Genomic DNA, 9,426 nt, shown 5'->3' with positions numbered 1-9,426 from the left:
TGGGCTCTCTGATGCGTGGCGTTCACATCACCCCACTCTCCGGGATTACACCTTCTTTTCAGCAGTACACCATTCACATTCTCGTTTAGACAACTTCTTAGTTAGCAATTCCATTATGATGGATGTCATAGACACTCAGATTCATCCTATCACTATCAGTGACCATGCACGTGTGTGTGTGTGTGTGTGTGTGTGTGTCAATAATCCATCTGACGCAGCTATTGAAGAATTTCTTAATAATATAAATCTCCCCAAGCTGAAAAATGAACAAGTTGTTGCCCTAGATTCACCACTTGCTATATCCGAATTACATGAAGCCCTGCAGCATCTACCAAATAACAAAGCCCCAGGCCCAGATGGATTTCCAGTAGAGTTCTACAAAGAATTCTGGTCTGTGCTAGAACCAACCTTTTTTAGAATGGTAACTCAAATTCAAAATGAGAACGTACTGTCCCCAGACATGAATTCTGCTAACATTAGCCTACTTCTTAAACCAGGCAAAGATCCTACACTGCCTTCCAGCTATCGCCCAATTTCACTCATAAACGTAGATCTTAAAATTATTTGCAAAGTCCTTGCCAGAAGATTAGAGAAAATCACTCCACTTTTATAGTACATCCTGACCAGACAGGTTTTATCAAGGGTAGACAATCAGCCAACAACACGCACAGACTAATAAACATAATAGATTACTGCACAATTAACAAATTAGAGACAACCATTGTATCTTTAGACGCAGAAAAGGCATTTGATCGAGTAAACTGGAAATATTTGAGCAGTTCTACACAAATTCGGATTTGGTTCATCCTTCATAAACTGGATCAAAACCTTACATAGCTCTCCTAGTGCACGCATTAGGACAAACGATATCACTTCACAAAGCTTCACTCTGCAGAGGGGCATCAGGCAGGGCTGCCCACGATCACCCTCACTTTTCGTTATCTTCATTGAGCCATTAGCAGCAGCAATTTGACAAAATACCAATATTAAAGGAATTAACACAAACTACAAACCACAAGATAAGTCTTTATGCAGATGTATGACTTTTCCTGGAAAACTCCCAAGCTTCTCTCCTGAATACAATTAGACTAATAGATAGCTTCTCTTCTATATCAGACTATTCCATCAACTGGGGAAAATCATGTTTTGCCTATAAACTGTAGTTTCCAGAACACGACCACCATTCCACTGCAATCAGGTAATATTAGATATTTAGGCATACATGTCTCTGCTAGGCTTTTAGACTTAGTGCAGTTAAATCATATCCCTTTACTGAAAACAATAGAAGATGATCTCAAACGTTGGAACGCCTTACCTATATCACTCATGGGGAGAGTCGCTACCATTAAAATGATGGTTTTACCAAAACCATTTATTCTCACTAATCCCAAATAAACCCCCTGTTGCTTGGTTTAAGTCCTAAGATTCAAACATTTCACAATTTTTATGGAAAAATAAGCCATCAAGAATAAGTCTGAAAACTCTACAAAAGCCGAAAAACAATGGTTTAGATCTACCAAATTTTTATAATTGTTTCTTAGCCAATAGATTACAGTACATTTCAAAATGGATCAAACCTGACTAACTAGACAGTCCATGGTTGGACCTAGAACAAGCATTCTGTAGGAAAACAAAACTTTCAGACTTACCTTACATTAGCTCTAATATTAAACACCACGACACTTTTAAAAGCCTTAGTATAAATAACTCAGACAGCCTGGTGGGAATTTCTAAAACTAACTCACTCCACTCTCCATTTATTCCATGCAAACTAACACCCATTTGGAACAATCCAGGCATTTGTCAGAATAAGAAAGTACTAAATTTCACATCATGGTGTGAAAAGGGAATAAAAAATTTAGAACATGTTATTAAAGATGGAAACTTTGTCACATTCCAGGAACTCATATCAGAATATGGAATAAACAACAGTAAATTTCTTGAATATCAACAATTGACATCATTCAAGAGATTTAATCCCAACCAACTAAATTTGGAAATATCAACATGGGTAACTGAATTGTTTTAATTTATGTACCCCTAAATTATCAAAACTGTACAAATTATTGTTAATTTGATGACTCAATCTCCCTCCCTCCCTCTATCAATACAGATCAAAGCACTCCTGTGTGTGCACCCTCCCGCACATGTGCACGTTCGTCCCATGTATGCATCCATATACAAGCCGGTCCTGGGTGGGCTTTCCATTCGCCCCCACCTCAGAGGGTGTATGGATGTGGATGATTGTGTCTGTCCTTATCTCTTTCTGTATGGCGGGTGAACATGTACATCTAGATTCCCTGGTCTTTCTCTGCCTCCCTCTGGCCTCTGGGGGGATGTTGTCGCAGCTTTCTGCCCTCGCTATTGAGTGCATCTTGTGACAAATTTATACTGTACTGCACTCACAAACACACACATACATCAGTCATTTGTGTAGTCTTTCCAAGTGCTGTATGTCTCAGGTACACTTTCTTTTCTCAGGAGCAGCACTTGGTGAACCATCGCCGTGGCGTCGCCCCCCCACCCCCACCCCCCCCCCCTTATCTCTCCTCTCCCTTCTTTACAGATCCCCCTGGCCTGTCAAGTCTGGCATGATGTTAACATATTTACAGTCATTAAAATATCACAAATGTATAAACAAAATGAAATTAAATAAGAAAGAAAAAGAGAGAGAGAAAGACAAGATGAGCCTATAATCTATAGTGCTCATTTTGGAAAAGTAAATTTGTTTGGCACAGTAATGCAGTCTGACCATAATTCTGATTGCAAATCTGCCAGACAAGACAGGCAAAAAAAAAAAAAAAAACATTGCCCCCTGTCATGTCACTGTCCCAGTGGTCACTAGCTGTTGTGTTCCTGGGGAAAAGACATGTAACACTTCACTTCCAACAAGCAACATCTCAGAACTTATTACCTCTAGTTCCTTTCCTTGGTGTATTGAATACAGAAGTGAGTTGTCTTCTCTAGGTGAAATTCCCAATCATGTGGCGAAATCTAGGTCTTGGACAGCGAGGGCAGCATCTACAGACATTCAAGATTCTCACTGAAACTTTCTGCTCAAGCCACTCTCAAAGAGCCTGCTGATGATGAACACTGCATACAAGAAGGTGCTCACTGGCATAATCTGCTGGCTTTAACTCAGTTCTGTCGGCTACCTGCACCTGTCGGAACATACTGGCTCTGTGGAACCACTGCATGGTCTGAATTGCCCTCCAGATTTAATGGTAGATGCACCCTTACATACCTCTATCCATCTATGAGAAGTAAAGAAGAAAAGCTAAAACTCACAGCTGGCACCATTGACCAGAGTTACACCTGTGTTTCTGGTTTAATATGTCAGCAAACTCTGTGGTCTCGTATACTAGGAGCTCTAATTCCATCCTGTGGTGTCATGCAATCCCTGGATCAGGTCTATACCCTCGCAGACAAATGGACTGACTGATAAATGACACTTTTTTGCCTTGAGCACCATAAGCCTAGCTCTTGCTTCCCACAGAATGATGATGCTGCAGAACCACATTGCTTTGGACTATCTACTATCCAGCAGAGGTGGAACTTGCTCAGTAGTAGGTCCTGAATGCTGCACTGATGTTATGAATCCTAGGGAAGATATCTCAAACATCCTCATTGACTTATGCCATTTGCATGACCAGGTATCAACCATGAACAATTCTGATACTTGGCTACATGGACTTCTTGGACCTTTCTGGAATAACATTGCAGAGATGGGCCTTGTTCTAGTTTGTACAGTTATAGCCATTTTTCTTGTTTGTGTTTTCGACTTCTTATTGTACATATTTCGTACTTAGTCATAACATAATTTTGTGATTCTCCTTTAATTAGAATTAAGAGAGGAACTGTGGTACTGTATGAGGAAGTTAGGTGTAGCTGAAAAGTATGTTAGGGTGGTGCAGGACATGTATGAGGATAGTGAGACAGTGGTGAGGTGTGCAGTTGGAGTGACAAATGGTTTCAAGGTGAAGGTAGGGTTACATCAGGGATCAGCTTTGAGCCCATTCTTGTTTGCAATGGTGATTTACAGGTTCACAGATGAGGTCAGGCAGGAGGCTCCATGGACTGTTTGCAGATGACATTGTAATGTGTGGTGAGAGTAGAGAGCCAGTGGAAGAGAATCTGGAGAGTTGGAGGTTTGCACTGGAGAAGAGAGGAATGAAGGTCAGTAGAGACAAGACGGAATACGTGTGTGTGTGTGTGTGTGTGTGTGTGTGTGTGAATGAGAGGGAGGCAGGTGGAAAGGTGAAGATGCAAGGAGTAGAGGTCATAAAGGTGGATGACTTCAAATATCTTGGGTCAACCATCCAGAGCAATGGACAGTGCAAAAAAGAGGTGAGGAAGAGGGTGCAGGCAGGATGGAGTGGGTGGAGACGGGTGTCAGGGCTGATGTGTGACAGAAGGATAGCAGCAAGAGTGAAGGGGAAGGTTTACAAGACAGTAGTGCGTCCTGCTATGATTTATGGTTTGGAGACTGTGGCTCTGTCTAAAGGACAGGAGGCTGAGCTGGAGGTGGCAGAGATGAAGATGCTGAGATTTTTGTTGGGAGTGACGAGGTTGGACAAGATTAGTAATGAGCAGATCAGAGGGACAGTGAAGGTGGAGCAGTTTCGAGATAAAGCCAGAGAGGCCAGGTTGAGATGGTTTGGACATGTGGTGAGGAGGAATGGTGGATATGTTGGGCAAAGCATGTTGGAGATGGAGCTGCCGGGTAGAAGAGGTAGACCTTAGAGAAGGTTTATGGATGTCGTGAAGGTGGACATGGAGATCGTTGGTGTAAAAGTAGACGAGGCAGTGGATAGGGCAAGATGGAGGCAGATGATCCGCTGTGGCGACCCCTAAAGGGAGCAGCCGAAAGAAGTGATTCTCCTTTAATGAGAATGAAAGGGGGAATTGAGAGAAATTAAGCTTCTATATTCTGATCTGAGGTGGTCAACTCCCTCCGTTGTTGGTATGGCCCTTTGTTTGCCGACCATAAGGTCACACAATAACCCTCCAGGGTGGCAACCATTAAGGAGTGTTGATGTTCGCCATCCTTGCAGGGAGTCAGGGCACCTCTGTCCTTTTGATAAGGTAATCATCCCCCTGCTTAACCCCCTCTTAATCACCCTCACCCACCTCGCTGACCCCCCCCCCCCCCCCCCCCCCCCCACTAAAACTCCTTCCTTACCTTTATCCTCCTCCCACAATTTCCAGTGTATATAAGGTCCTCTTAAAATATTCCTAATCAGACTGGCTGTGATCGACTTAGCTGTACCCACATTTCCTGTGTGTCAAATTCAAGTCCACGCTGAAGGTCTCCTGACTTCTGAAAGCTGAATTTCTAACAGTAGGGTCGTTCTCACAGCAACGTTTTTATTTTGGCCTTATTTCAGGTTGAACGGTTTTTCACACTTCTAAATGTTAAAGAATATGATTTGGTGTGTTGTGGGATTTCATATCTTTTTGTTCTCTTTATTTTGGCCTTATTTCACATCGAACTGTTGTCCACCACAATCAAATGCTACTCCGTGCTAAAGCATGCACGGTGTTGCGGAGCTTCGCCTGGAATTTTCCTCTGGTTTCATATGATCTTTCATGTGGCAACGTCTTTATTTTGGCCATATTTCAGGTTGAACTATATTCTTCTACAACGGAGTGTTTCTCAGAGCTAAAGGATGCGCGTTCTTGTGTTGTGGAACTGCACCTGGAATTTTGTTCACGCTTCATTCTTACAGAATATGAAGCTCACTTACATGCTCGACAGTAACTTGGACCATGTTAAACTTGGCCGCCATTAAGTAAGCAAAGAAAGGCCAATTTGAGATGAAAGCGTGTTACTTGTTCTCATAGGTATACAAATTACAAGACGTAAAAAGAAAACAGCTTTTGGGTATTGCCCACGTGGTGAAAAGAATGCCTTTAAAAGCAAAATCCAGCCTAACTGTGACTTGTTCGTGAAAACCAGAAGAGAATATAAATCCTCATATTATGACACGATATACCCGGTAACGTCCAAGAGGGGGGGCGCTTGAAGACCGCAAACAAACAATGAATGAAACTTATTGCATGTACAGGGTACATTTGAGGTCTATTGATTATAATAATGCTTAATTTTGAAACAATGTTTTTATTTCAAAGTAAAGGTTTGGTTCAAAACCTGATTGCAACTACCCGTATTGGTTAGTTTCTGACATGAGACAAAACCAAGGGTTCTCGTAAATTTGTATACACTGGCTGAAGCTGGAGGCCTGTAGAGGTCTTGTAAAGGAATTCATTAGAAAATATTATCAAGCACGCATAAACTTCCAATAATCTGTCCTAGGCCTTCTGTTTAGTCAGAGAGGATGAACTTTCCCTGTATCCATAGTTTAGATTTAAAATAAAGGTTTGGTGGAAAAGTTTTGAGCTACTGGAAAGGCAACAAGGCCTCCCATCCAGTCACTTACATGGACCACCCTTGCGTAGCGTCATAGATCAATCTAGTCCAATGGCTCCCAGACCCATAGAGCCACTGCTTGAAACTGGCTTCCAGTATTGGCCATTTAATGTATCCCTCCACTATATTAGGACTTATTACAGTCTGACATTTTTTTTAAGTTGGTTGTTTTAATTAAAATTCAAAGTAAAGTTTAGGTTCATCACCTGATTGGAACTTTTGTCAGTTAGTTTTCAATATAAGCCCTGACCAAGTCCCACACTGCTTATACTTTTACATGAGATGAGACCAAGGGTTGTCATAGTTGTCCTTCAATTTCTGCATCAGAGGACCCCTTTTAACATCATTAGAGAGAAGAAAAAAATATTTTGGCTTTTTTTTAATTTTTTTTTTTCTATATTTGGGTTTTACAGGGATAAAGCTTTTAACAACTGGAAAGGCAGCATGGTCTCCAATCCAGTAACTGACCTAGACCATCCCAATGGCTTCCCATCCCATGAGCCACTGCTTGAAGCTGGAGCTTCAGGGGGGGGGGGGGTTGCTGGAGCCTATCCCAGCACTCATTGGGCAGAAGGCAGGATACACCCTGGACAGGTCACCAGTCCATCACAGGGCAGACAGACAGACACAGTCACTCACACACATCCAGGGGCAATTTAGCATGTCCAATCAGGAATGCCTGACTGCATGTCTTTGGACTATGGGAGGAAACCCACACAGACACAGGGAGAACATGCAAACTCCACACAGAGAAGGACCCTGGTCTTCCCAGCCGGGGCATCGAACCCAGGCCCTCCTCACTTTTCCACCAAGCCTTTATTTTAAAACTAAACCATGGATGCAGTGAAAAGTTCATCCTGCAGGACTAAACAGAATGCCTAAGATAGGTATTTGGAAGTCTATGCGTGCTTGATTATATTTCCTAATAAATACCTTTTACAAGACCTATACAGGCCTCCAGCTTCAGCCAGTGTATACAAATCTCTGAGAACCCTTGGTTTTGTCTCATGTCAGAAACTAACCCATATGGGAAGTTGCCATCAGGTTTTGAACCAACTCTTTTTACTTTGAAATAAAAATAATATTGTTTCAAAATTGTCATTGTATCAGACATCGAATGTACCCTGTACATGCAATAGAAGTTTTCATTCGTTGTTTGTTTGGGTATATCACGTCATAATATGAGGATTTATATTCTCTTACGGTTTTCACAGTTGGAAGCCTTTGGGATGGATTGACCTGTGAAGCTAAGCAAGGCTGGTACCCGGTCAGTGACTGGATGGTTAAAACCTTCTTCCTTGTCAGTAATTCAAAGGTTTTCAACCAAACATTTATTTTGAAACTAACCTATGGATACAATAAAAAGTTAATACTGTGGAACTAAGCAGAAGGCCAAAGACAGTTAATAGGAAGTCTGCATATATAATTCACCGAATAACTTTAGAAGACCTGTATAGGCCTCCATGAGCAACTTCCCATATGAGGGTTCAATCAGGTTTTGAACCAACCCTTTACTTCGAAATAAAAATAAATAACATTGTTTCACAATTGATTGTTGTTATATCAGTCGACCTCTTATGTACCCTGTACATGCAATAGAAGGTTTCATTTGTTGTTTGTTTGCGGTCTTCGAACGCTGCCTCTTGGACGTTACCGGGTATATCGTGTCAAAATATGAGGATTTATATTCTCTTCCGGTTTTCACGAACAAGTCACAGTTAGGCTGATTTTGCTTTTAAAGGCATTCTTTTCACCATGTGGGCAATACCCATAAGTATAAGTTGTTTTCTTTTTACTTCTTGTAATTTGTATATCTATGAGAACAAGTAACGTGCTTTCTTTTCAAATTGGCCTTTCTTTGCTTCTGTAATGGCGGCTAAATTTAACATGGTCCTAGTTACTGTCAAGCATGTAAGTGAGCTTCATATTCGGTAACAATGTGCGTTTCATTGACACATGCGTGAGCTGAAAAGCATCTGTTTGTGTTTTTACAGTTTTACAATAAAGGAATATGACTAAGGGAACTGAACATCAAGCTCTGCATGATTGTTGTTTGTCCATCATATAGCGTTGTGTTGAGCTTGCTGGATAACTAAATAGCAGAAATACTTTGTGAGCCCAGTACGTCTAGAACGTTAAAAACGTCATCCGCTATTGCCTCATAACACAGTGGCGGGATACTTTTAATGGCCAATACTGTAAGCCAGCTTCAACTAGTGGCTCCACGGGGTTGGGAACCCTTGGGCTGGGTTGACCTATGAAGGTAATCAAGGCTGGTACCCGGTCAGTGACTGGATGGCAAAACCTGCTTTCTTGCCAGTAGTTCAAAGATTTTCAACCAAACCTTTTATTTTGAAACTGAACTATGGAAATGAAGTTTATGCTGTGAGACTTGGCAGAAGGCCAAAGACACTTAATAGGAAGTCTGCATGTACTTGATTTATATATTTAACAGAATAACTTTAGAAGACCTGTATAGGCCTCCAGTTTCATCCAGTGTACACAACTCCATGAGAACCCTTGGTCTCATTTCACATAAAAATATAACTAATGCGTGACTTGGTGAGGGCTTGTATTGAAAACTAACTGACATTAAAAGTTCCAATCAGGTGATGAACCCAAGATTTACCTTGAAATGAACATTAGTTTGAATTAAATTAAGAACTGTAAAAATAGTCAAGTGCCAAGTCCTAATAGAGTGGTGGGATACATTAAATAGCCAATACTGGAAGCCAGCTTCAAGCAGTAGCTCTATGTGTCTGGGAGCCGTTGGACTGGATTGATCTATGAAACTAAGTTTGGTTGCTGCCTTTCTAATAGCTCAAAGCTTTTACACCAAACCTTTATTTTAAAACTAAACCATGAATACAGTGAAAAGTTCATCCTGTGTGATCAAATAGAAGACCTAAGATAGATAATTGGAAGTCTATGACTCCTTGATAATATTTTCTAATGAATTCCTTTACAAGACCTCTACAGGCCTCCAGCTTCAGCCA

The sequence above is a fragment of the Pygocentrus nattereri genome, chromosome 25 (genome assembly GCF_015220715.1).
Source record: "Pygocentrus nattereri isolate fPygNat1 chromosome 25, fPygNat1.pri, whole genome shotgun sequence".
In the NCBI taxonomy this organism is placed as follows: Eukaryota; Metazoa; Chordata; class Actinopteri; order Characiformes; family Serrasalmidae; genus Pygocentrus; species Pygocentrus nattereri.
This window is presented reverse-complemented; position numbering follows the sequence as displayed.